Here is a 26,025-nt window from a genome sequence, read left to right as displayed (position 1 = left end):
CTGTTCTTCTCCAGCTGAGCACATCTCTGTACTTCTCTGTACATCTCTGTACTTCTCTGTACTTCTCTGTACTTCTCTGTACATCTCTGTACTTCTCTGTACATCTCTGTACTTCTCTGTACATCTCTGTACTTCTCTGTACTTCTCTGTACATCTTTGTACTTCTCTGTACATCTCTGTACTTCTCTGTACTTCTCTGTACTTCTCTGTACATATCTGTACATCTCTGTACTTCTCTGTACATCTCTGTACATCTCTGTACTTCTCTGTAAATCTCTGTACTTCTCCAGTTTCTGGTCCCTGTAGTGCCTTTCTCTCCTCTCTCTGCATCTCCCTCCCCCTCAATGCTCACAACTGAAAACACATGAATGTGAACAGAACAATGAGAACATGAGATTTTGGTGCGAGGAGAGAGAGAGACCAGAGGAGGTGATGGTGATTAAGGGCTGAGGTAGTGAATCCTAGGCATGTGATATGTAGTCCTGGAGCCTGGTTCTGACGCAGCTCTGAGCGGGGGCCAGCCCCTCAGCCATGTTGTGGTCAGAGAAACCATGAAGACCAGACGGCTGCCAGAACTGCCTTAGCTCTCCCCCACTTCCTCCTTCTTTCCACTCTCACTTTCCCTTCTCACTCTCTTTCGTATGGTTCACTTTCTCACTCTCAAGTTTGATATCGCTCTCATTTCTCTATTTTTCTGTCATCCCTTTCTTCCTGTCTGTAAGTTATCTTTTCTCACTTATCTCAAGTTCAATAATGTATCTTTGTCTTCATTCCATTCCCCATTTCAACATATCTCTCTATCTCTATTTTCCTCTGTGTTACCCAGTATCCCCAGTTCCTCACTATTAGCCTCTTAGGGGTTCCTCAAAACTACTAAATGAGTAACATGGATAAACACAAGGGTATCCCTCTGTTTGCCTGCATATCAATACACTCACTCGCCAGTGGTCTAGAGAAACCTCACATCAGCATTCTAGGGCAGAGCCAACAGCCTCCAGTTTATTCATCTTTTAGGTTTTTTAAGTGTCCAACTTGACTGTTATTGAATTGCATCGTTTTGCGTTTTATGGTCCATCTACAAGTATGGTTTCATCCCCTTAAAATGCCAACACTCTGTTATTGCTATTCTGATCCTTTCAACTCCAGTAACTCCCCCTGCCTACACTCCACACACACTTCTCCTCACACCACTCACCCAGAACAGAGCCTAATAATTTCCCTTGGCGCTGGCTGGCCCCCTGTCTGGTGTAGAGGGTGGAGTGACTGTTTGCCCCAGGACCCAGGGCTGATTACAATAACCCTTTACTGTGATAAAACGTTGAGTTCTCAGTGGTGTTGACATGAGACTACTGTTTCCCTCACCAGCCAGCCCACTCCTCCCAGGTGAGCTAACAGTCTCTCTAGGGGGCTCACAGGGGCCCACTACCTGCTGAAGGGTGCTTTAATAGGGCCTCATTTGGGAGAAATCACCCCACTTTTCCCACCAGCAACCCCTTTACACATGTGCCTAGGGCTGTGGTAGTCACGAAATATAGTCAGCTGGTGATTGTCAAGCAAATAACTGTCGTTCTCACGGTAATTGACCGTTAATTAACATAACACATTTAGCATCTCCTGGCTTCCACACAGCCTACAAGCCACTGATGCAGACCTTTGGAACATCTACATTTTGAAAAGTCTAATAAATCCATATAATATAGCGGCTTTCTTCCTGGGAAGGTGAGGCGGACCAAAACGCAGCGTGGTTATAGTTCATGGTTCTTTAATAAGAGACACTTAACATGAACACAACGACAAAACAAGAAACGTGAAAACCCGAAACAGTCCCGTGTGCCACAAACAATGACACAGTAAACAATCCCCCACAAAATATCCAAAGAACATGGCTGCCTAAATATGGCTCCCAATCAGAGACAAAACGATAAACACCTGCCTGTGATTGAGAACCAATCCAGGCAACCATAGACTTACCTAGACAACTAAACTGAACACAACCCCATTAATCTACAAAAAACCCTAGACAAGACAAAACACATAAATCACACATGTCACACCCTGGCCTAACCAAAATAATAAAGAAAACAAAGATAACTAAGGCCAGGGTGTGACAATAGCTTACACCTTCACAATAAATCCATTCTTTATTTTAGACAGGTCAAAAGAAGCATGATATGAAGAAAATGTAGTCTATTTCAGAAGAACAAAATAGCATACTCTGAGATGTCCTTATGTTAGGTCCTGATCTGGCTAGGCCAAATGGCTTTGGGCTATACTAGTTCATTTAGCAGACAAGATTTGCTTAGAATCTCGTGGCATTATTTGATATTATTTTATAGTATGAAAAATACAATTGAACAAAGCTGAATAAGATATCAAGGATATTTTCTCCAAAAGATTTGAGGGAGTGCGCACATGCAGCTATTCTGGGTTGAGCAGTTAACGAAGATATACGTACTCCTATATGCTTCATTTTGATTTATTAATGTAATTTTAGTTGTTCTACATACGTTGGGCTATATGTTTTCATTTTCAATACACTGTAATGCTGCGTGATGCGACTCTAATTATTATTTGAAAAAAGTTGCTTGAAGGGCATGTGCTCTGCTTTGTTTTTTTTTGCGCAGGCTGTACACACTCAGTCTCTCATTCACAATTTGGCAAGCACTTGATAATGCCTTCACAGCGGCATCCCTTATGTGTGGATGTAATGCACCCTACAAAAATCCATGCTTTTTTAAGGCCAATGGCTGTGGTGCCCTTGGCCCGGAGTGCTGCATTGTGCCTTTCTCCCTGAGTGCTGCACGCTCTGAAGCACCTCTCACTCACATGGCTCTCCATCCGTCTTTCTCACAGGCTACAAGTGAAGACAGGCACATCAGGGATGCAACTGCATGCGTCCTTATCCAATTCCGAGGTGCATATTGAAGATATTGGAAGAACTGTCCACATTTACTTTTCGTCAGCCGACAAGATGAGTAGCCCTAACGAACAGCAAAAGCACTAGCCTATGTCAATCTACTATCCCCCATAGCACAAAAGTCAACCCATTCTTTTCTGTGCGAGAAATAAAAATGCCAAACATAGTCTGGGACAGTTGTGGGATGCGATGGATCCCAAATGAATACCACAAGCATCAAAAATAATTTTTATGCAATGTGGCTGACACAATATCAGAACGTTTAGCTTGAAATGTTGATAAACTATTTCTTCACATTATAAGCGCAGCAATGTGTACATGGCAGGAGGCTATAAGCGCAAATGTTCCATTAGCGGGAAAACACTATTATCAAAAGTGACCACAAATGTGATTATGCATGTAATGGTGCATTTTTATGGTGAAAATGATCTTCCCCAAACTTGAAACTCACGTGCTCCTTATATACTGTATATACACACACACCAGTTAGGCTCTACTGTACACCCCTTGTATTGTAAAGCAGATTAATGTGCTTAATTTTAAGAAGTTTTTTGGCCACTTTAGTTGTGATACAAACCTTATCAAAAAATATAGCCCTACACTCTACATGAGGTGTGCCACTATGATTAGAAAAAGTTGCAAAAAAAGGCATTGTTTCTTTTGCTGGGCATCATTCATTCTAGATTCAATCTTGTCTTTACATATACTAAATAATATATGTGTGAAATTTGTTTTGATTTAGAATGGACCATTATCATGCACCTGTCTTGAAATACATGCCCTCTATGCACTTAAATAGCGAATGGAGGATGCTTTTCCCATGGTTTATTTTCATGCCAGCCAGGTAGCCTGTATTCCTGTTGTAAAGATATGCAATGTGCTTAATATTAGGAAAGTTGAGAAATAAAAATAGTAGGTCTAGCCTATAGAAAGCTGATGGGAGCCTCCTCTTTTTAGTAGAGGCCATCCCTCTGTTTTCTCGTACAATTGCATAGCCTACAGAAATGTTGCACAACATGAGGTCATGGGCTCTCATGAAGTGTTTGAATCGATGACATTTGCATTGATGACAGGGTTATTAGAGAGACAATATAGTGCCGAGTACCAGGCAGTTAGCAAGATTGGTAGGCTATTAATAACCATCAGCAGCATCAGAGCTTGGAGAAGCCTAATTACCGTGACTGCCTTCATGAGTCGTGACAGCCGGTGTGGCGGTAACATGGTCACCACAACTGCCCTACATGTGCCTACACATGTTGACACAAGGTGTACTGGTGGAGGCTCCTCAGAGGAGGAAGGAGAGGACCATCCTTGGTGAATTTCATAAAAACACAATTTTTAAAACATTGAAAAAGTTATATTTTTCAGATAAAACTATACTAAATAGAATCACGTCACCAAATAATTGATTAAAACACACTATATGGCAATGAACGTCTACAGTAGCCTCAACAGCACTCTGTAGGGTAGCACCATGATGTAGCCGGAGGACAACTAGCTTCCGTCCTGCTCTGGGTACATTGCCTCAATACAAAACCTAGGAGGTTCATGGTTCTCACCCCCTTCCATAGACTTACACAGTAATTATGTCAATTTCCAGAGGAGGACTTGCATTATGAACATGTTGTCCACCCAATCAAAGGATCAGAGAATGAATATAGTACTGAAAGCATAAGCTACAACTAGCTAGCACTGCAGTGCAGTGCATACAATGTGGTAAGTAGTTGATTCAAAGAGAGAGAAAGACAAAAGTTGAACAGTTTTGAAAAAATAAATTTCTTCCAAAATGAAGGAGAAGCAAGTGAAAGATAGATATATCATTAACTTTCAGTTACACTTACTTAGCTAGCAAATGCAGCTAGCTTGTTTAACCTACTCAAACACCCTGCTCAAAAATAAGGATGCTATATTAGCTAGCTGGCGATGACTATCCAACAAAACACGAGAACTCTTCAAAATCAAGGTAAGCTTTTGGTTTTACTAATTTATTGCTACCGGGGCCTGCCGGTGTAAGAGCTAAACTGCTTACTGACTGTAGACTGTAACGTTACTGTAACGTCTATTAGCTATGTTGACTATGACGTTACTTTAGGTAATATGGTGACAACGATGTAGGCTGTGTGTAGTGGTTATGATATGGTTTGGCTTGGAAAGTTTTTTTTCGCCTGGTCACATACAGCTGATGTGTTGTGCATTGAAGTCTACAAGCGAAGGGACAAGGTGATAGGAGGAGAGAAGGAATACAACTCTGCTATGAAAGTGAACTGTGAAATGTGATCAGAGGTGTATTCATTCTGCCAATTCTGTTGAAAAGAGTTTCTTAAACGGAAATAAACATATCTACATTTGTCAAATATAAACTCTCGTTTGCAACTGTTGGACTACACCTTATATCAGCTAGATGCAGGAAACTGTGCAAGGCTGTGTTTTTTTATTTTAATTTTACCTTTATTTAACTAGGCAAGTCAGATTTGTACCAAATTATTTTCAATGACGGCCTAGGAACAGTGGGTTAATTGCCTGTTCAGGGGCAGAACGACAGATTTGTACCAAATTCTTATTTTCAATGACGGCCTAGGAACAGCGGGTTAATTGCCTGTTCAGGGGCAGAACGACAGATTTGTACCTTGTCAGCTCGGGGGTTTGAACTTGCAACCTTCCGGTTACTAGTCCAATGCTCTAACCACTAGGCTACCCTGTCTGTCCATGTGTCACTGTCTTTTACCTTAAATGTATCTCTCGACCTGTGTGCACCTACTTTGTAAACTTTCATTCATAGGCTAGGTTGTTGCAACCTCGTGATGACTATAGGGACATTTTTAGTATCATGTAGTAGCCTAAACCTCTCGGTGTTACATTGAACTATGTGAATGGGATATGAATGACAGTCATCCAATATGCTATAAATATAGGCCATTCACATGAAAAAATACATCTTAAATGTCACTGACCACCACTGAGGTGTACATATGTCAGAAGCCCTCTGATACAGCATATGAGACACTCAACAACTCCCACACATGCATGGACAGACTACCGAGATACACACACACACAGAAAGCACACACACGCACGCACGCACGCACGCACGCACGCACACACACACAGACACACACACACACTGTCAAAAGACCTAGAATTATCCAGTTAAGTAGTACTAGAGGGCCATGGTGGGGGTTTGTCTGGGGGGGTTGAGACAGGGACAGGGATGCTGAGATTAGACACTTATGAGAGCGCCGTTCCGGGTGTCTCAGATCACAGCGCTGAGTGGAAGTGTCAGCTCCTATTCAGAGAGCCCTACGATGCAGCGGGTGGATAGCATCCAGGACGGCCGTCGGGACTGTGTAGGAGAGGCCCCTGCCAGCACCCAACCTGATACCCCTCCTCTCAGCCCCCTCTTCCCCTACCGTAAGGACAAATAAAAACCAGCGACACTGGATGACTGGAGATGGGACAGCACATGCACAAATTGTTGCCATAGTGTTGCCAAGGGAAGTTAGTGCAGCATTCTCAGTTGATGCAGCATTCGAGTGCGAGGTCAAAGATGAGCTGTGTGTGACGTTGTTGTGATTGTTAGGCTCTAGCTTTGCGGATACATGGCCTAGAGAATGTATTTGTGTGTTTTAGAAACATAACATAGATGTATGTTATTAATTATTAGTTGAAGTGGACATATCTTTGGTCTGAATTTGAACTAATGTGATGTCCTGTTCTCTTGATCTATGACCCATTCAAAGTTCCAGTTAAGAGTAGTCTTAGGTGTTCCCCCCTTCCTTCCATCTACTTCTGCTGCCTGTCTGCTGTCTGCCTCTCACAGACTGTGGAAAATGTGCATGATCCTTTGATTTACTTTACCTCCCCTAACTTCTCTCTACTGTACCACTACCCTGACTGACCCCCCTCCCAGGGCGGGACTGCATTAATGCAGCCATCACCACAGCAGACAGGCCAGCTGCAAACTGGGACTGGGACTGGGGACTGGGGACTGGGACTGGGACTGGGACTGGGACTGGGACTGCGATTCTCACTGGGAGGGTGAGAGTTAAGGTGAGACTGAATGATGACAATCCTCCTCACTCAGGAAAGCCAGAGCGGTGAGGGCGCTGTAATCGTAGCGTTGATTGTTGAGGGTTGTTTTCACTTTTGTTCCTTCACTCACTTAGCTGAGTTCTTTCCCTTAAATGCGTGTACTCTCTGACCTTGTTAGGTGCTTTGGAGTTTGGTCCCCCGCCTGTTGTCAGAGTGTCTGACTAGGGTCCAGTCTGTCTGGTGTGTCTGACCTAGAGATAACACGTCTCTGTTTTAGTTTAGAACCTCTTGAAGTGTTTCCCCTAGTCCCAATGGCCCGGGTGCAGAGTGCCCAGACCCAGGATGAGTGAGTGAATACTATTGGATGGGTTCAAATCACTCCAATCAGAGGATCCTGTGGGATCTGTGGCCCGTTGGCTCCACCACATCCAGCCCATGGGCTCCAAAAACAAAACATTACATCACACACAGGCTGATAACAGACAAACCCACTGAGTCAGAGAGAGTCTATGTGGAGTAAGATAACACTGTATTGAGACAGCCACCCCTCATATTTCTCTCTGTTTCTCAAGCCTTGGCTGAAATTCCAAACCAGTGGTGTAATTACCTCATCGTAATTGTTTTCTATGAGGTCGGGGAGATATTGTCTTACTGCTGGACCTTCAACACAATGGTCTTTATCTCTGATTGAGCTTGAAAAAACATCTAAGTATTTGCAGATGGAGGCACTTTTATAAACTGCCAGAGAACATGGATATAATGTATGCCTGGATCGCATCACCCTTCCATGCAACACAACTCTTGTTTTCACTGGGGATATCCCAAGTTACAATACATCAAATAACGCTATCAAAATTATACCCCATTTTATTACAACAGAATTTGAAACATATTCTGTATTCCTTATATTTGATTATGACATTGGAGTTTATGGTTGACTTCAGGAAGCATAGAAGGGAACATCCACACCGATCCACATCAATGGGACTATAGTAGAGAGAGTCCACATCACCGAGGACTTTCATGGACCAACATCACCACCTCCCCTGTCAAGGCGCAACAGCGTCTCTACTTCCTATGGCGGCTGAAGAAATATGGCATTCTGCCCCGGGTCCTCTCAAAATACTACGGCTGCATCTGTCCACGAAAACAAGACCCTCCAGCGGGTGGTGAAGACGGCCTAGTACACCCCTGGGATCGTGCTTCCACCCATCCAGGACATCTACTGGAAACGGTGCCCGAGGAAGGCCGCAGCATCATCAAGGACCCCACACCCCAGTCACAAGCTGTTCACTTCTTTACCATTGGGCAGAAAGTATTGGATACCAACAGGCTCAGAGACAGTTTCTATCTGCAAGCCATCAGACTGCTGAACACTTGAACTGGACTGACCACCTGCTCTGATTTTCCGCATCTTAGCACACATCACAGCTGCTGCTACCAGAATTTATATTCTTGCCCCCATCCCCTCTTCTCCAATACACCTGTAAATATTGGACTTTAAATTGTGCCTTCCTGTATTATACTGATGCTAAAATGTTTATTCTATTCTACTGCCATTTACTTTATGTTAGTATTCTTATGTTTTACTATTTCGTATTGCCGTTACATTGTTGAGAAGGAACCTGCAAGTAAGCATTTTGTTGGACGATGTACACCATGCGTATCCCGTACATACAACTAATAAACCTTGGAACTTGTAATGGAGGTCATAGTCTCCCTGACATATACGCTGTGATAGTATTCCTGTCTCCCTGGCATATACACTGTGATAGTATTCCTGTCTCCCTGACATATACACTGTGATAGTATTCCTGTCTCCCTGGCATATACGCTGTGATAGTATTCCTGTCTCCCTGACATATACGCTGTGATAGTATTCCTGTCTCCCTGACATATACGCTGTGATAGTATTCCTGTCTCCCTGGCATATACGCTGTGATAGTATTCCTGTCTCCCTGACATATACGCTGTGATAGTATTCCTGTCTCCCTGACATATACACTGTGATAGTATTCCTGTCTCCCTGACATATACACTGTGATAGTATTCCTGTCTCCCTGACATATACACTGTGATAGTATTCCTGTCTCCCTGACATATACGCTGTGATAGTATTCCTGTCTCCCTGACATATACGCTGTGATAGTATTCCTGTCTCCCTGGCATATACGCTGTGATAGTATTCCTGTCTCCCTGACATATACGCTGTGATAGTATTCCTGTCTCCCTGACATATACGCTGTGATAGTATTCCTGTCTCCCTGACATATACACTGTGATAGTATTCCTGTCTCCCTGGCATATACGCTGTGATAGTATTCCTGTCTCCCTGGCATATACGCTGTGATAGTATTCCTGTCTCCCTGACATATACGCTGTGATAGTATTCCTGTCTCCCTGGCATATACGCTGTGATAGTATTCCTGTCTCCCTGGCATATACGCTGTGATAGTATTCCTGTCTCCCTGGCATATACGCTGTGATAGTATTCCTGTCTCCCTGACATATACGCTGTGATAGTATTCCTGTCTCCCTGGCATATACGCTGTGATAGTATTCCTGTCTCCCTGACATATACACTGTGATAGTATTCCTGTCTCCCTGGCATATACGCTGTGATAGTATTCCTGTCTCCCTGGCATATACGCTGTGATAGTATTCCTGTCTCCCTGGCATATACGCTGTGATAGTATTCCTGTCTCCCTGGCATATACGCTGTGATAGTATTCCTGTCTCCCTGACATATACGCTGTGATAGTATTCCTGTCTCCCTGACATATACACTGTGATAGTATTCCTGTCTCCCTGGCATATACGCTGTGATAGTATTCCTGTCTCCCTGACATATACGCTGTGATAGTATTCCTGTCTCCCTGACATATACACTGTGATAGTATTCCTGTCTCCCTGACATATACACTGTGATAGTATTCCTGTCTCCCTGACATATACGCTGTGATAGTATTCCTGTCTCCCTGACATATACGCTGTGATAGTATTCCTGTCTCCCTGACATATACACTGTGATAGTATTCCTGTCTCCCTGACATATACACTGTGATAGTATTCCTGTCTCCCTGACATATACACTGTGATAGTATTCCTGTCTCCCTGACATATACGCTGTGATAGTATTCCTGTCTCCCTGACATATACACTGTGATAGTATTCCTGTCTCCCTGACATATACACTGTGATAGTATTCCTGTCTCCCTGACATATACACTGTGATAGTATTCCTGTCTCCCTGACATATACACTGTGATAGTATTCCTGTCTCCCTGGCATATACACTGTGATAGTATTCCTGTCTCCCTGACATATACGCTGTGATAGTATTCCTGTCTCCCTGGCATATACGCTGTGATAGTATTCCTGTCTCCCTGACATATACGCTGTGATAGTATTCCTGTCTCCCTGACATATACACTGTGATAGTATTCCTGTCTCCCTGACATATACACTGTGATAGTATTCCTGTCTCCCTGACATATACGCTGTGATAGTATTCCTGTCTCCCTGGCATATACACTGTGATAGTATTCCTGTCTCCCTGGCATATACACTGTGATAGTATTCCTGTCTCCCTGACATATACGCTGTGATAATATTCCTGTCTCCCTGACATATACACTGTGATAGTATTCCTGTCTCCCTGACATATACGCTGTGATAGTATTCCTGTCTCCCTGGCATATACACTGTGATAGTATTCCTGTCTCCCTGGCATATACACTGTGATAGTATTCCTGTCTCCCTGACATATACGCTGTGATAGTATTCCTGTCTCCCTGACATATACGCTGTGATAGTATTCCTGTCTCCCTGGCATATACGCTGTGATAGTATTCCTGTCTCCCTGACATATACGCTGTGATAGTATTCCTGTCTCCCTGACATATACACTGTGATAGTATTCCTGTCTCCCTGACATATACGCTGTGATAGTATTTCTGTCTCCCTGACATATACGCTGTGATAGTATTCCTGTCTCCCTGACATATACGCTGTGATAGTATTCCTGTCTCCCTGGCATATACGCTGTGATAGTATTCCTGTCTCCCTGACATATACGCTGTGATAGTATTCCTGTCTCCCTGACATATACGCTGTGATAGTATTCCTGTCTCCCTGACATATACGCTGTGATAGTATTCCTGTCTCCCTGACATATACGCTGTGATAGTATTCCTGTCTCCCTGGCATATACGCTGTGATAGTATTCCTGTCTCCCTGACATATACGCTGTGATAGTATTCCTGTCTCCCTGGCATATACGCTGTGATAGTATTCCTGTCTCCCTGACATATACGCTGTGATAGTATTCCTGTCTCCCTGACATATACGCTGTGATAGTATTCCTGTCTCCCTGACATATACGCTGTGATAGTATTCCTGTCTCCCTGACATATACGCTGTGATAGTATTCCTGTCTCCCTGACATATACGCTGTGATAGTATTCCTGTCTCCCTGACATATACGCTGTGATAGTATTCCTGTCTCCCTGACATATACGCTGTGATAGTATTCCTGTCTCCCTGACATATACACTGTGATAGTATTCCTGTCTCCCTGGCATATACACTGTGATAGTATTCCTGTCTCCCTGACATATACGCTGTGATAGTATTCCTGTCTCCCTGGCATATACGCTGTGATAGTATTCCTGTCTCCCTGACATATACGCTGTGATAGTATTCCTGTCTCCCTGACATATACGCTGTGATAGTATTCCTGTCTCCCTGACATATACACTGTGATAGTATTCCTGTCTCCCTGACATATACGCTGTGATAGTATTCCTGTCTCCCTGGCATATACGCTGTGATAGTATTCCTGTCTCCCTGACATATACGCTGTGATAGTATTCCTGTCTCCCTGACATATACGCTGTGATAGTATTCCTGTCTCCCTGGCATATACACTGTGATAGTATTCCTGTCTCCCTGGCATATACGCTGTGATAGTATTCCTGTCTCCCTGGCATATACACTGTGATAGTATTCCTGTCTCCCTGACATATACGCTGTGATAGTATTCCTGTCTCCCTGGCATATACGCTGTGATAGTATTCCTGTCTCCCTGACATATACACTGTGATAGTATTCCTGTCTCCCTGACATATACGCTGTGATAGTATTCCTGTCTCCCTGGCATATACGCTGTGATAGTATTCCTGTCTCCCTGGCATATACACTGTGATAGTATTCCTGTCTCCCTGGCATATACGCTGTGATAGTATTCCTGTCTCCCTGACATATACGCTGTGATAGTATTCCTGTCTCCCTGACATATACACTGTGATAGTATTCCTGTCTCCCTGGCATATACGCTGTGATAGTATTCCTGTCTCCCTGACATATACGCTGTGATAGTATTCCTGTCTCCCTGACATATACACTGTGATAGTATTCCTGTCTCCCTGACATATACACTGTGATAGTATTCCTGTCTCCCTGACATATACGCTGTGATAGTATTCCTGTCTCCCTGACATATACGCTGTGATAGTATTCCTGTCTCCCTGACATTGTGGTCCTTCTGTGGCTCAGTTGGTAGAGCATGGCGCTTGTAACGCCAGGGTAGTGGGTTCGATTCCCGGGACCACCCATACGTAGAATGTATGCACACATGACTGTAAGTCGCTTTGGATAAAAGCGTCAGCTAAATGGCATATATTATTATTATTATTATATATACACTGTGATAGTATTCCTGTCTCCCTGTAATATACACTGTGATAGTATTCCTGTCTCCCTGACATATACACTGTGATAGTATTCCTGTCTCCCTGACATATACACTGTGATAGTATTCCTGTCTCCCTGACATATACACTGTGATAGTATTCCTGTCTCCCTGGCATATACACTGTGATAGTATTCCTGTCTCCCTGACATATACACTGTGATAGTATTCCTGTCTCCCTGACATATACACTGTGATAGTATTCCTGTCTCCCTGGCATATACACTGTGATAGTATTCCTGTCTCCCTGACATATACGCTGTGATAGTATTCCTGTCTCCCTGGCATATACGCTGTGATAGTATTCCTGTCTCCCTGGCATATACGCTGTGATAGTATTCCTGTCTCCCTGACATATACACTGTGATAGTATTCCTGTCTCCCTGACATATACACTGTGATAGTATTCCTGTCTCCCTGACATATACGCTGTGATAGTATTCCTGTCTCCCTGGCATATACACTGTGATAGTATTCCTGTCTCCCTGGCATATACACTGTGATAGTATTCCTGTCTCCCTGACATATACGCTGTGATAGTATTCCTGTCTCCCTGACATATACACTGTGATAGTATTCCTGTCTCCCTGACATATACGCTGTGATAGTATTCCTGTCTCCCTGGCATATACACTGTGATAGTATTCCTGTCTCCCTGGCATATACACTGTGATAGTATTCCTGTCTCCCTGACATATACGCTGTGATAGTATTCCTGTCTCCCTGACATATACGCTGTGATAGTATTCCTGTCTCCCTGGCATATACGCTGTGATAGTATTCCTGTCTCCCTGACATATACGCTGTGATAGTATTCCTGTCTCCCTGACATATACACTGTGATAGTATTCCTGTCTCCCTGACATATACGCTGTGATAGTATTCCTGTCTCCCTGACATATACGCTGTGATAGTATTCCTGTCTCCCTGACATATACGCTGTGATAGTATTCCTGTCTCCCTGGCATATACACTGTGATAGTATTCCTGTCTCCCTGACATATACGCTGTGATAGTATTCCTGTCTCCCTGGCATATACACTGTGATAGTATTCCTGTCTCCCTGACATATACGCTGTGATAGTATTCCTGTCTCCCTGGCATATACGCTGTGATAGTATTCCTGTCTCCCTGACATATACACTGTGATAGTATTCCTGTCTCCCTGACATATACGCTGTGATAGTATTCCTGTCTCCCTGACATATACGCTGTGATAGTATTCCTGTCTCCCTGACATATACACTGTGATAGTATTCCTGTCTCCCTGACATATACACTGTGATAGTATTCCTGTCTCCCTGACATATACACTGTGATAGTATTCCTGTCTCCCTGGCATATACACTGTGATAGTATTCCTGTCTCCCTGGCATATACGCTGTGATAGTATTCCTGTCTCCCTGGCATATACACTGTGATAGTATTCCTGTCTCCCTGGCATATACACTGTGATAGTATTTCTGTCTCCCTGACATATACACTGTGATAGTATTCCTGTCTCCCTGACATATACACTGTGATAGTATTCCTGTCTCCCTGGCATATACACTGTGATAGTATTCCTGTCTCCCTGACATATACGCTGTGATAGTATTTCTGTCTCCCTGACATATACACTGTGATAGTATTCCTGTCTCCCTGACATATACACTGTGATAGTATTTCTGTCTCCCTGACATATACACTGTGATAGTATTTCTGTCTCCCTGACATATACACTGTGATAGTATTCCTGTCTCCCTGACATATACGCTGTGATAGTATTCCTGTCTCCCTGGCATATACACTGTGATAGTATTTCTGTCTCCCTGACATATACACTGTGATAGTATTTCTGTCTCCCTGACTTATACACTGTGATAGTATTCCTGTCTCCCTGACATATACACTGTGATAGTATTCCTGTCTCCCTGACATATACACTGTGATAGTATTCCTGTCTCCCTGACATATACACTGTGATAGTATTCCTGTCTCCCTGACATATACGCTGTGATAGTATTCCTGTCTCCCTGGCATATACACTGTGATAGTATTCCTGTCTCCCTGACATATACGCTGTGATAGTATTCCTGTCTCCCTGGCATATACACTGTGATAGTATTCCTGTCTCCCTGGCATATACGCTGTGATAGTATTCCTGTCTCCCTGACATATACGCTGTGATAGTATTCCTGTCTCCCTGACATATACACTGTGATAGTATTCCTGTCTCCCTGACATATACGCTGTGATAGTATTCCTGTCTCCCTGACATATACGCTGTGATAGTATTCCTGTCTCCCTGACATATACGCTGTGATAGTATTTCTGTCTCCCTGACATATACGCTGTGATAGTATTCCTGTCTCCCTGGCATATACGCTGTGATAGTATTCCTGTCTCCCTGACATATACGCTGTGATAGTATTCCTGTCTCCCTGGCATATACACTGTGATAGTATTCCTGTCTCCCTGGCATATACACTGTGATAGTATTCCTGTCTCCCTGGCATATACGCTGTGATAGTATTCCTGTCTTCCTCAGGTCAGGTGTGTTAGTTGGCCTCCTGCCCGTTTCCCCTGCTGTGACTGAGTTATGTGAGGATAGAGTGTGAGAAAGAGAGGATGACAATGGGAGGTTCCAGTTGATATCACAGACTGAACATGATTTATAAAGACAGACACGTGAAACAACACAACACCGGGCAGCTTACCTCAGGAGGGGGCCGCAAGCAGCACATTGAGACATTAGGGAGGCAGTGGAGGCTGCTGAGACACATAATAATGTCTGGAAATGAGTTAATGCAATAGCATCAAACACATGGAACCCATGTGTTTGACATATTTGATACCATTCCACTCCAGCCATTACCAGGAGCTCCAGCCATAACCAACCTCCTGTAAAGGAGGTTTTGCTGAATTAGTGCGGCTGAAAGAGCCCCATCAAGCCATGTTTCTCAGCCAAGCGGAGGCTGCTGTTTCTGGGCTGCAATTACGGCGTAGCCGAGAGGCAGAGGCTCGGCATCTTTAATAAGCCGCAAAAATGTAATCTGTGTTTTCACAGCTCAGCTCGGCTTATCAGAGGCCTACACTCTAAGCCCCTCACTTTAAACATCGCTGGGCTGCAGCTTGCCATTAGCAAGGGGAGTGTGAGAGTACGTGGGGGCTGGTGTGTTCAGGGTGTGTGTGGTGTGTGTGTGTGTGTGTGTGTGTGTGTGTGTGTGTGTGTGTGTGTGTGTGTGTGTGTGTGTGTGTGTGTGTGTGTGTGTGTGTGTGTGTGTGTGTGTGTGTGTGTGTGTGTGTGTGTGCGTGCGTGCGTGCGTGCGTGCGTGCGTGCGTGTGCGTGCATGCGTGCCTGCGTGCGTGTGTGCGTATGTATACATGAGTGTATATGTGTGGGTGGGAGAGCGAGGTGTTGAGCATTTGTATGATGAAGGATGCAGCTGTTAAGCGTGATTAGCCATTTTAATGACTGTAGTTTTTAGTAGCTGTAAGTGGAACGACCCCAGTGTGAGGTCACGGGTGTGGGAGCCGCACGAGACCAGTTCCTCTCTCTCTCTGAGTGCTGACCACTCCCACTCCTCTTGGATCACACAAAGGAACACTGTCAAAAACAACATATTATGACCCAACATAAAGCCACCACTTTCCAGAGCTGTCTCTGAAGTGGCCCTTCTCTCTCCTCTCAACCACCCTCCTGGTCCCACAGTCGCCTTGCTTGCATTAAACAGGTTTTAAAACCACTGGAACACTGACACGTGACATACACATACACATACACCCAAACACACTCACACATACACATACACATACACCCAAACACACTCACACATACACATACACCCAAACACACTCACACATACACATACACCCAAACACACTCACACATACACATACACCCAAACACACTCACACATACACATACACCCAAACACACTCACACATACACATACACATACACCCAAACACACTCACACATACACATACACATACACCCAAACACACTCACACATACACATACACCCAAACACACTCACACATACACATACACCCAAACACACTCACACATACACATACACGCAAACACACTCACACATACACATACACCCAAACACACTCACACATACACATACACGCAAACACACTCACACATACACGCAAACACACTCACACATACACACTGATTTATTTAGAAGGAAACGTAGACACACACGTCACGAATTACACACATAAGCACTTTCAGATGCACACACATACTCCTACACGTACACGAACACACACTCACCGTCAGCCACAAAACACTATTAGCACAGACACACATAGCCATGAAGGAATCCTATACATCCACACAGACAGGCATGCTCCCAGCCGTATGCAGACAGGCCTGTGCTGCGGAGATTCATGGCTGTGTAAATGGCAAGCGACAGCAGCACAAGTGCTGAGCCCAAATTGGAAGCAGCTGAAGCCAGGCAAGGCAAGGGGAGGAGAGCAAAGGGTCCCAGATGAGATTAGAGACGAGAGAGTCCAGCCCCTGGCACCTCGCTTCTCCACTCAGAGGGGATTAGTCACAACAGTCATTCATTACCATACGACACCAGCCGATTTATTAGTGGGACCAGCCATCAATTAACTGAAGCAAACAGGGGAAAGGAAGCTATTTTTCTCTCTCTGTCTGTTTTGCGAGCTACTCTGTTGTTGTGTGTTTGTGCTCATTTGTTAAGATGGAAATGGTAAAGAGTTGTTTTAGACTATTTCAAAGTATATCTTAGAGGAAACCAACTATTGCCACAGGTCAGATGAAGGTTGAGATTCCCTGTGCTGCAGGACAGTTTATTTATGGTTTCCCTGGCTTCCCTGGAGTCCCAAGGCATCGTGGATTATTGAAAATCATGCTTCTTCTTCTGGGGAAATGGACCCAGCAGGCAGAGATAGAACTGTGTGCATGCCTGCCCTCTCCACCATGCACTCACACACACACACAGACAGGCACACACACACACACACACACACACACACACACACACACACACACACACACACACACACACACACACACACACACACACACACACACACACACACACACACACACACACACACACACACACACACACACACACACACACACACACACACACACACACACACACACACTCCTGCCCTAGCCCAATGGCAGCCACTATGCACTCCTCTGTACCCAATAAATGAGAGGCATTACCTCTTACCCTGCTGCAGTTTAACATGACCTGTGTGCTGCTGTATGATTGACCCACAAGCAAAGTACTATCAATGAACATGCACAGAAAGGAGGAGAGGTGGGGGGAGAGTGGGGGAACAAACATACATTGGGTTTAAACATGTAAAAGAGAACCCGTCAGATTATTTTTGTTTTGGGTCAGTGCTGCTAATGACCTCACTCTGATCTCCCTGTGTTCGCCTCAGTTCTCAGGAGAAGCTTGTGGTGTAAAGAAGGTCAGCCATGGTGTGGAATTGTGCTGCAGCCCTCGACTGTCTCTGCTCTACATCCTGACTGAGTGATGTCATCAGAGGTGTACTAGGTCTGTCTGATGTCCCGCAACCCCTCAGAGTCTAAACCTATTACATTTACTGTAGCTTTGATGGATTATGACAAGGCCGTGAGGTATATTTCTAAATGTTTTGACATCGTTGAGGCTGAGACAATGGCAGCATTAATGGGACTGGCCTGTGCTCTCAGGGTGCTGGTGGTAATGTGCTGTACATCCCTGATGAGTTCACCTAGCCCAGCGCTGGCTCCCAATGGGATTGCCCTCCCTTCGTCTGTGGATCTCTTTCACGGAAGGACCTCCACTCATTCCCTCAAGTTGGGGCGGCGCACAATTGGCACAGCATCGTCCGGGTTAGGGTTTTGCCAGGGTAGGCCGTCATTGTAAATACGAATATGTTCTTAACTGACTTGCCTAGTTAAATAAATTAAACCTAAACTATCTTTTCTCTTTTCTCATTCTATCTTCTACCTCTCTGCTCACCTTACCCTTATCCACTCACTTCTTCTCTCCTGTCTTCTTGCATCCTCATTCCTCGCCTCTCCTCTTTCCTCTTATCCTTTCGTCTGTTCCTCTCTTATCTCTACTTCTCTCTTCCCTCTCACTGTGCAGTGCGTCAGTCCTGGCTGCCTCTCAATCCTCCACACTGCCAACTCTCTCTCTCTGACTGATCCCTTTATTATTTTATTACAGCCCTGGGCAGCTGCAGATATTAATCCAAATTAAATCGAATTATGCCCCTCCCTCCTCCTCTCCTCTTTCCTCCCTCCCTCCTGCAGTTGTCCAGATGCTGCAAAGCAAAATGTTTAGTATGAAACCAGCATGGAAACTATGCTCGCAGTTGCTATGCTGGTGCTGTGTATCATAGTGTATATGCAGTATCTGTTTGAGGTTTTGCATACTCCCAGAAGTCTTAATTGTCTGATTGCACATTCGTCATCTTTACATGAGTTCATAAACATATACAATGCCACATGAAAGGGACTCAAAGAATTGTGGTCCAATTGGTGTGGATTGAGAAAACCAAACCATGCCTCCCACTACTACACTCCCCTATCCCAAACCACAGACAGACAGACAACCACAACAAAGCATTGGGCTGCGGTGGATGGATGGGTGGTGTTCAAGGATCATTTCAAGGACCTCCCAAAACCCATCGTCTTGCTGTTTCTCTAAAACCCAGTCCTTCAAACCAAACTGGATAAAGGTAGACTCAGGTTGCAGTCACATTGCTATCCCCACTCTGCCTTTTGTGAACACTATTTACTGTTCCTCTCCTCTCGCCTGCGTATGTGGTGGACTGAGGTGGTGCTGAGTCAGAAAGAGAGAGGTTTGGTGATGTTAGTGATTCATTATGGGTTGGAGCTGGAGAAGGGGTTTTGGATGAGCTGCACTTGCACAAAGGCTAATTAGAGACAAGCCTGGTTCTGTGAGCAGCAACCAGAGACTACAAAGGACAATACTTCCCTCTGGCCTCTGTGGAACCAATCGCCTTGACTGGGGGAAAATGACTTCACCTCATAGGCTGGAACAGGGAACAGTTGAAGGTATAGGAGTGTCTCTAACGATCCGATAACTGGAATACAGTATGAGGCCAAATTAGGGGTGTGAACGTTTAAACGTTTAAATGAAGTTGGGATCCTTAAAGCTGCAATATGTAACTTTCTGGGCGACCTGACCAAATTCACATAGAAATCAGTGGAGGCTGCTCAGGGAGAACGACACACATTAATGGCTGGTATGGAGTAAATGGAATGGTATCAAAAACATCGTTTTCATTTCTTTGATACCATTCCATTTACTCCATTCCATCCAGTAAACTCCATTCCAGCCATTATTATGAGCCGTCCTCCCAAGTCTAAGAAGCGGTAGATATGTAGATATGCTCTAATGGCGATATTTCTATGCTTCTCGTTCTTAAGTTTAGTTTTTTTGCATCTTTTACTTTCGGTTTTGTTCACCAGCTTCAAACAGCTGAAAATATAATACTTTTTTTAATGGAAACTATATTTCACAGAGGTTTAGATGGTACAATGATTCTCTACGCTATACTTGCTTGTTTTGTCACATAAACTGAAATTCGGTGAACTATTCACATTTTTGAAACCAGGAAATGGAGATTTCTGCATAGGGCATCTTTCGCGTTAAGAAAACTCCCTAGCCGACAATATGCTATAAAGGCCTGGGTAAAGTTGTGTAATTTCAATAAAACAGAGAGGAAGAGCTAAACTAAGCTACTTTGGTGACTCACTCTCCCTCGCGCTGGCTCGCCTGCTTTTGCTCGCCTGCTTTTGCTCTTCGCTAATGATTGCAAGTGTGTATTCAGTCTTCAGTCTGTTGCGTGTAAAATATCTTCTCCTATTAATTGATGTTAGGCCCTGCTTTACTGGAATTGCAAGATACAGCATTCCATTGTGAGATACAGCTTTTGATTGCCGATAGATAGCCCTAATGCACGTTTCTGACTGTCTGCCTTGTGGCCGACCTGCTTATACTGTGCCCCTCACCTCTCTTTCCATCCCTCGCTAGCTCGCTATGAAAAGATGTGGGTTCTCGGAAGTATGGCAACTAATCAGTGTTAGGGTTAGAATTAAGCTTAGGGTTAGGGTTCGGACGTAGAGTTAGTTTTAGAGTTAATGTTAGGGTTAGGGGTTAGGGAAAATAGGATTTTGAATGTGACTGAATTGTGTGTACCCACAAGGTTAGTTATACAAGACTGTGTGTGTGTGTGTTGTCAGGCCCTGGCTGTGAGCTCAGTGTGAATGAGTGAGAGGATCATAAACACCTGAGGAGGCAGGAACACACAGCTCTCTCATTAGGCTGTATTATGTTCCTGAACAGAGTGGAGCGGGGGAGTCCACTGTTGGCTCTGCATGGCCGTGGAAGGCAGGCGGGGGTCCAACCATAACACAGGGCCATTAACCCATTCTGGATGAGTCCCAGAGGGTGGCAGGGCGGGGCAGGCGGAATGCAGGCCTGGGATTGGAGGTTCAGGGGTACGTCCTCTTGTTAATGATCTCACCCTGCAGAGACTCTCTGACCAATAAGTTCTCACATTTTCACTTCAGAATTAGACGTCCATGTTTCTCAAACGTCAAATTTCTAAGTTGCCCAAACGTCGAAATTCAAAGTGTTTTTAAGGTTAAGTTTAGGCATTAACTTGGCAATCTTAAGGTAAGGTTAAAAAACAACTGTGACTAGGGGGGTGTTCTAGTCATTTATTTTCTATGTGGCTGGTTTGTATGGTTCCCAATTAGAGGCAGCTGGTAATCGTTGCCTCTAATTGGGGAAGCCCTTTCTCCCAGCTGCTTTGTGGGATATTGTTTTGAGTGAGTGCATGTAGCACTTCAGTACTGCATGGTCGTTGTTTGTTTCTTGGTTTGTTTAAGTTTCACAAAAATAAAGATGTGGAACTCCAATCCCCGCTGCTCCTTGGTCCATCTCTCCACATGACCGTGTCAACAACTTTCTATGGCTGGATTCAAACTTGCAACCTTTTGCACCAGAGGCAGATTCTATGCTTACACCCATCCACAACACCCTAGCAAAACTGAAACCTACTTGAAGGTAACAGCGCTCACTGTTGTCCCTAGTGGCTGGTTTCCATGTCAACTCCTGACGTCGTCAGACACGGATGGGCGTCGAATACTGACTCGTATCACGGGTGACCTGACTACTCTGACGTATCACGGGTGACCTGGCTGCTCTGACGTATCACGGGTGACCTGGCTGCTCTGACGTATCACGGGTGACCTGGCTGCTCTGACGTATCACGGGTACACTGCTCTGACGTATCACGGGTACACTGCTCTGACGTATCACGGGTACACTGCTCTGACGTATCACGGGTACACTGCTCTGACGTATCACGGGTACACTGCTCTGACGTATCACGGGTACACTGCTCTGACGTATCACGGGTACACTGCTCTGACGTATCACGGGTACACTGCTCTGACGTATCACGGGTGACCTGGCTACTCTGACGTATCACGGGTGACCTGGCTGCTCTGACGTATCACGGGTGACCTGGCTACTCTGACGTATCACGGGTGACCTGGCTGCTCTGACGTATCACGGGTGACCTGGCTGCTCTGACGTATCACGGGTGACCTGGCTACTCTGACGTATCACGGGTGACCTGGCTACTCTGACGTATCACGGGTGACCTGGCTACTCTGACGTATCACGGGTACACTGCTCTGACGTATCACGGGTGACCTGGCTGCTCTGACGTATCACGGGTGACCTGGCTGCTCTGACGTATCACGGGTGACCTGGCTGCTCTGACGTATCACGGGTACACTGCTCTGACGTATCACGGGTACACTGCTCTGACGTATCACGGGTGACCTGGCTACTCTGACGTATCACGGGTGACCTGGCTACTCTGACGTATCACGGGTACACTGCTCTGACGTATCACGGGCACACTGCTCTGACGTATCACGGGTACACTGCTCTGACGTATCACGGGCACACTGCTCTGACGTATCACGGGCACACTGCTCTGACGTATCACGGGTACACTGCTCTGACGTATCACGGGTACACTGCTCTGACGTATCACGGGTACACTGCTCTGACGTATCACGGGTACACTGCTCTGACGTATCACGGGTACACTGCTCTGACGTATCACGGGTACACTGCTCTGACGTATCACGGGTACACTGCTCTGACGTATCACGGGTACACTGCTCTGACGTATCACGGGCACACTGCTCTGACGTATCACGGGTACACTGCTCTGACGTATCACGGGTACACTGCTCTGACGTATCACGGGTACACTGCTCTGACGTATCACGGGTACACTGCTCTGACGTATCACGGGTACACTGCTCTGACGTATCACGGGTACACTGCTCTGATGTATCACGGGCACACTGCTCTGACGTATCACGGGTACACTGCTCTGACGTATCACGGGTACACTGCTCTGACGTATCACGGGTACACTGCTCTGACGTATCACGGGTACACTGCTCTGACGTATCACGGGTACACTGCTCTGACGTATCACGGGCACACTGCTCTGACGTATCACGGGTACACTGCTCTGACGTATCACGGGTACACTGCTCTGACGTATCACGGGTACACTGCTCTGACGTATCACGGGTACACTGCTCTGACGTATCACGGGTACACTGCTCTGACGTATCACGGGTACACTGCTCTGACGTATCACGGGTACACTGCTCTGACGTATCACGGGTACACTGCTCTGACACAGTCACACCATCCTTCTCTTTCTCCAGCCCTGAACCCATGACCTGGGAGTACAACACACTCCCTGACCATCACTTGGAAATCTCTGTACCACAGATCTAATCCTCTTCACCAACAAATTCTGCCAAAGTCCCCGCCCCTCCATTCTGGGCTTGAAGGAGAGAATATATGTGCGTGTGTGTGCGTGCGCATGCGTGTGTGTGTGTGGATACATGTGTGTGTGGTTTGTGTATGTGTGTGGTGTGGTGTGCGTGCACATGTGGGTGTGTGTGTGTGTGTGTGTGTGTGTGTGTGTGGGTGGGTGGGTGGGTGGGTGGGTGGGTGCGCGTGTGCATGTGCATGTGTAAGGACAGTATGATGGAGTCCAGAGGACTCTGAGGTGTGACAGTGAAGGAGCCAGGACAGAGGAGATATGAGCTCTTTCTTAAATGATGCATGTCTTACACGCTCTATTAACGCAGGGTAAACCCTGCAGAGGGAAACGCTCCTCTGTCTGGTGTGTGTGTGTGTGTGTGTGAGAGAGAGACAGAGAGACAGGGAGGGAGAGAGAGAGATAGAGAGATAGGGAGAGGCAGAGAAGCAGAGAGAGGCAGAGAGAGATGAGGTCTAGACATAGTGTAGTCTCAGTGCTACTGGGTGGGAGCAGAGCAGGGCCTCCCATCACAGCCCTGTCTATCTGCTGCTGTCGTTGTAGTGAGGCAGGGAGAAGGGTGGCTGTATTATTTATGTTGGCTCACCTCCATGTTGTCTGTCTGAAGAGTTCACCTGACAGGGACTGCACTATCTAGGTCTGAGAGACAATGGGACGGTCAGTCAAATAACTGCTTATTCTGGAGATAGATACCTGCCTGTCACCTAATGAATTAAATGAAATAATGCCCTGGTTCTCAATCATGCATTCATGCAAAAATAAGTCTCTGAGTATCAGACTGTTTTTTAATTTTTAATTTTACCTTTATTTTACTAGGCAAGTCAGTTAAGAACATTTCTTATTTTCAATGACTGTCTAGGAACAGTGGGTTAACTGCCTGTTCAGGGGCAGAACGACAGATTTGTACCTTGTCAGTTCGGGGATTAGAACTTGCAACCTTTCGGTTACTAGTCCAACACTCTAACCACTAGGCTACCCTGCTGCCCCACAAATCTCTCTCTGTCTTAGTCTCCTTAAAGATTATTATTCCTTCCTGGACATAAATCCTTCATTACATCCTATTTAGAAATGAACTGAAACCTTATTCCCAGCTAATGCGTTTTGTATGAAACCTCCACTTTGGCTGTGTAAATCTAGCTGCTGGTGTAGACAGACACACATTCAGACTGTGTTACTGAAGCTGTAGCCAGATGGGTTCAGAGACTGTTGAGAAGTGCTGAAAGTCCAAGTTCAGTTTAGATCCTCCTCTCATCTCTCTCCTCTTCTCTTTCTCCCTCTCTCTCAGACAGGTAATAATCTATTCACCCCAGTTGTAGATGGAGAGAGAGAGGAGCTATTTTGGCAAACTGTAATTCCTTTCTCCTAACTGCACCTGACAGAACAGAAACCTGACCCACTCCTAACAGTACAGCAGGTTTCATAGAGCTGCGGTGTTCTGTAGTGTTCCATAGAGCTCCATAGTGTTCCATTGTGTTCAATATAGCTCCATTGTGTTCAATATAGCTCCTTAGTGTTCCATAGTGTTCCATGGTGTTCCATAGAGCTCCATAGTGTTCCATTGTGTTCCAAAGAGCTCAATAGTGTTCCATTGTGTTCAGTATAGCTCCTTAGTGTTCCATAGTGTTCCATAGAGCTCTATAGTGGTCCTTTGTGTTCAATATAGATTTATAGTGTTCCATGGTGCTCTACAGTGTTCCTTTGTGTTCAATATAGATCTATAGTGTGCCATAGTGTTCCATAGTGTTCCTTAGAGCTCCACAGTGTTCCATTGTGTTCTATATAGATCTATATTGTTCCATAGACCTCCATAGTGTTCCTTAGAGCTGCATAGTGTTCCATTGTGTTCAATATAGATCTATAGTGTGCCATAGAGCTCATTCGAGTTCCATAGAGCTCTTAAATGTTCATTTGTGTTCAATATAGATATATAGTGTGCCATAGTGTTCCATAGTGTTCCTTAGAGCTGCATAGTGTTCCTTTGTGTTCAATATAGATCTATAGTGTGCCATAGTGTTCCATAGTGTTCCTTAGAGCTCCACAGTGTTCCATTGTGTTCTATATAGATCTATATTGTTCCATAGACCTCCATAGTGTTCCTTAGAGCTGCATAGTGTTCCATTGTGTTCAATATAGATCTATAGTGTGCCATAGTGTTCCATAGTGTTCCTTGGAGCTCCATGGTGTTCCTTTGTGTTCAAAATAGATATATAGTGTTGCTATGGAAGCAGCCAAGTCGCCCCCCTTTCCACCCTCATCCACCCACAGAAATATGGTCAAATGCTTTAGTGCTGAAATTGCTGTAAATTACTTATCTCATCTCACCACCAAGTGATGTCATTTATAATTACAAATCTTTTATAAAGACCATTTTAATATAGATGGGAGTATAATGACTTCAAAATACTTATTTTAACATGATTGTCCTAAATTG

The 26,025-nt window shown here is 44.9% G+C and overlaps 1 protein-coding gene across 3 annotated transcripts in view; it reads left to right on the top strand.

Moving 5' to 3' along the window:
- The window catches only part of LOC118358395 (EMI domain-containing protein 1-like), a 104,202-nt gene that overhangs the window by 17,969 nt on the left and 60,208 nt on the right, over positions 1-26,025 (top strand). The window lies entirely within an intron of this gene.

This window comes from Oncorhynchus keta, chromosome 25, assembly GCF_023373465.1.
Source record: "Oncorhynchus keta strain PuntledgeMale-10-30-2019 chromosome 25, Oket_V2, whole genome shotgun sequence".
Taxonomy (NCBI): Eukaryota; Metazoa; Chordata; class Actinopteri; order Salmoniformes; family Salmonidae; genus Oncorhynchus; species Oncorhynchus keta.
This window is presented reverse-complemented; position numbering and strand designations above follow the sequence as displayed.